The following is a 4,586-nucleotide window of genomic DNA, read 5'->3' on the forward strand; positions in this document are numbered from 1 at the left end:
CCGATTTGCATGGAAATGAATTTTGGAGGGCGAATTTGAAAATTGAATTTGAAAATAAACTTTCCCACCAACGATAACTTCCACGCAACTTCAATTACTCTATCATTATGAAAAACACACATGAAAAATTAGGGTTCCTTCAAAGAGTGAAAAATAAATGCGAGTAAAGGCTTGATTTTTGGGAATATAACATCTCGAATTGTGTTCTTAGATTGTGAACAACAAACTTTTTCTTTAGTGATTGAATTACTGACTAAGAGCAGGTGCAAGACGATGTTGAAGGCAAGCAATGAATAGGCAAATAATTCAACATCGTTTTGGGATTTTCAAGTAAGTTTTACAACTTAAATTCGGTTGAAAGCATGTAAGCTCGTCTTACACTAAGTAATCAAAACAAACAACGTATCGAAGCTTGTTAAATCTAATCTTTATTTGTGATGGAATTATTTACGGGGTGAAAAATTCAATTTTTTTAATAATCTTATGATGACAAGAAGAAAAAGACATGTTTTGTATTTTGCCATCCCCTATTTGAGCCCCATTCTTTGAAAAAAAAACACATTATTAAACAATATTTTGATATCATTTCAACCACACATTCTTCAATAAAATAATATTACGTGCAAATCCAAAACTTTTCCTTATTTTTTAACTACACAATTCCTATTAATACACTATTCAAAAATTCATTTTCATGAAAAGAATGGGCCTCAAACAAGAAGTTTCAAATAATGTAGAATAAGTGTAGAAATAATCTTTCCCACCAAGTATTTACTAGCATAGTTGACACCTTCAAAGTTGGATGTGTGAAATAATGAGAGAAAAGTACATAGACAAATATAACTATGTGAAAATGAACACAGTGTCACAGTGCGAAATATTTGAAGAAGAAACAACACAACACTAACGAAACCATACCTATCATAGTAACCTCAAAGTGATAAGCTTTTGAAGAGCAATAACTTATTGAGATGATCACATTTCTCATACAGATGAAGATGAAGAAAGTTTACCCCCTAACTTGTCATATTTTTGTTAAGAATGGTTATGCTTCAATAGCCAAGTCTAAAGGGAGAAACTCATGTTCTAAAATGTTGCATAGATCTTTCACTTCCTCATTAACACATATGATTACACCTTCACCCATAATAATCATAGAAAGAAAGATAATTAAGAAACAATACAAGAAAATATAAAAGGTAAGAACAATGAAGATAGGAAGCAAAGGCAACTTCGTTCTTATTAGATAAAACAGAAATAGATAGAAGTCATCACTTAATAAATAAACTAATAGTACATGGTTAGAGTTTGAGAAAAACATTCATATTACCACTCAAATATTCTAAGATTTGGGTTCACCATCAAATCCAATAAGGATGACTATCCTAATACTCCGCTTTTTTTGTTTCCAAGTTCCAAATGGATGCACCATATGATTGATTATAAGGAGGCACAAGAAAAGCAGCTGAAACAACAGATAATTCTACCAACTGCAAATCCTTCTGGGTTAAATTGTTATTGAAGCTTTTCTACAGTGAGAAAAGCTTAAACCAGTAATAAGCATGATAAAGATGGTTGGACAACATGGAGATTATTTCTGATTGCTTGGCATAATAGACGATCATGAATGAAGGCTTAGGCGTTTTCTAAACTCTCATATATATATATATATATATATAATAAGCATGATAAAGATGGTTGGACAACATGGAGACTATTTCTGATTGCTTGGCATAATAGACGATCATGAATGAAGGCTTAGGCATTTTCTAAACTCTCATATATATATATATATATATAGACACACACACACACATACATACATATGTATTTATGTATACATATATATAGTCAAAAGAAATTGTAAAATAAAGTAGAGATGTGTAGGGATTACAGATTATTATTATCCCTTATATATTTTTTTTATAGCTTTTTATCTTTTATTACAATCTTTAGGATCTTTTATCAATAAACTCCGACACTAGGAGATAGAAATCTCAGTTATTTGCTTCTTGATCGGTAAAGAGGAGTCACCTCTATTTCTATCTAGAGCGAATAATAATGACTTTCTATAACAACTAATCTATCAATTTCTCTATTTTCTAAACAAATATAAATTCTTTAAAACTTTCTAGTAAACAAAGAAAAGTAGATGAAGTATGATAGCATAAAATATTAGAGCTTAAAACAATATAATTGTAATGGCCTTAGAGTCCTTTACCATTAAGAAAATTAATTTTTTCAATTTTTTTAACCATCTCTTATCTTTTTGCTTGACCTCTTAAAAAAGGCTTAAGAGTGTTACCAAAAAGATTTTCATTATGTTTAAAAAGGCCTAACCAATCTCTCTTAATTAGGATACAAAATAGCCAACTTAACTCAAACGATTACTTTATCCATTGGTCATGGAATCCAAAATAAAGGGGTTGAGAGCGTTAAAAATACTATTTCTGAATAAATTAATTGCTTACTTGGTGTTTCCTCTTTTAGGCCTTGCCAATAAATAAAGTAAAAGAGAATAAGTAAGAGAATGTGTGAAAAGAACTTACTTTAATTTGAAGTCTTTGAATTTACAAATGTCTTGGAATTTGCCAAGATTGCTAAAGAGTGCTATATTGAGTGCTTTGTGGTTTTTTCGGTGTGTTTTCATTGTGAATAATAGTGGTATTTATAGACTTGGTACATCACATCTACTGTACAACTTTACACGTGTGTGATTTACATTTAAAGGAAAAATAATTAGTGCTATTCAACTTTACTGGTGTGTGGAAGAATTGGGTGTTACTTCACAGCTGTATGCAAATAATAAAGATTCTTTTTAAAAAACTTCGTCTTCAAGCTCCTCCTTTTGGACTTTCTTGGCTGATAATTGTCCTTTGAATACTATTCATCCACCTTTTGCTTTTCTTTATGTCTTCTTTTTCTTTTTCAATTATGACACTTATATATCAATCATCTATATGTAGGCTTATTCTAAGTCTGCATCCATTTCATTAGTTTCAGATATGTACTATTCTTCTTCTTCTTCTGTATTTGACTGTCCGTCTGTTATTTCTTCATTCATTTCTTGAAAAAACCATCAAATATAACTTCTTTTGTTGAATAATTGGCATAGGAAGTTCTTCTATTTTAATTTTAATGGCAAGATGTTCTTGACAAAAAAATAGCTCCATTGTTCCATAGTGCTACAAGCATGGAATCATTATTTTGAACTTCTATTATTGCCATAGTTTTTGAGATTCTTCTTTCATAATCATATGTCTAATTTCTATATTAGTATTTGTCTTTGAAGAGGGTCTAAACCTTTTGGCTCCTTCATATATTAAAATATGATGATAAGCTGGAATTAGTGTATCGTTATTTACAAGAATTGGATCATTACAGGGTGATTTTTAACTAATCAAAAATTTGTTTAAGTTTAGGTGGAAACAATTGGAAGGTTCTGTATAAAACGTACATAGTGTCTATAATTCCACACTGTAAGACTGGATAAAAAAGATCTTCTTCAAAGCTTGTGTAGTCAAAGGAAATTGTAGGATAATTGTGTCTAAGAAAAGCTGAGTTTTCGATGGACAATTCATATTTGGAGCCATGTTTAAGAAAATATCCATTTTCGATGTGTTAATAGCTTAGAGTTTGAGAAAAATCAATGATCGCCTATACGACTTATTTCTGTATAGAGCCTCAAACAATACTAGCGCAATCGTCAATTTTTTGTTCTAATCCATATAAAGTCTTTTCTTACCCTGCAGCTGCAGAATTTATTAATTCAATAAGTCTTTCTATTTTATCAGAATAATTTCTACTTATAGAAGCAATGTCTTTAGAAATGGATCTTTCAATAGTACTCTAGAGCTAAGTCCTTTTAAATTATCTTGTGACTGAAGAACCTCATTTTGATATTTACTAATGGTCTGTTGATGAGTAAGTTCATCTTTAAGGATTTGTAGTCTTTCTTTGAATGAATTCTTTCTAAAATTTAAATTTCTAGCAACACTGGTCATAGTTTCTTAACTATCACAAAGTTGTATTGATGAAGATGAAAATGTGGTTGAGAAGTAGTGGTTCGCATGGTCATAGTTTGTCTAACTCCTTCAAATAATTAAAAATTAAATCCTATCATTTCTCTATAAAAATTTAAAGCTTCTTCTAATATATAAAATCCTTTATAAAAGGGATTTGAAAATTTTTCTATTTGTAATAGTTCTAACCAATAATTATGTATATCAGGCTTTCTATCTTTAATTATTTTAAAGAAAACTAAAATTTCTGCTTTTTACCTGATTATTGATTTATCTAAAATGATTAGCTAAGACATTAATGCTGTCTAACTTTTTTGAGTCACGTGTCATCTAGAGATTATCTAGTAGTCTAGAAGTCTTTCTAAATTCTTTCATCTGAATTAGAGATTAGATCTTTGTGGGGGCCATTCTTAGAGTGACATTACCAAAGTACATTATTATCTGATTTATTTGCACCATGGAAATAATTGTTTAAAAAATAAGTAACTTATTTACTTAAATTAACTGTCAAAATATTATATTTTCCATCTATGTGTTCTATATTGATTTTATAACTACTTGATA

Source organism: Olea europaea, chromosome 2 (genome assembly GCF_002742605.1).
Source record: "Olea europaea var. sylvestris chromosome 2, O_europaea_v1, whole genome shotgun sequence".
NCBI lineage: Eukaryota > Viridiplantae > Streptophyta > Magnoliopsida > Lamiales > Oleaceae > Olea > Olea europaea.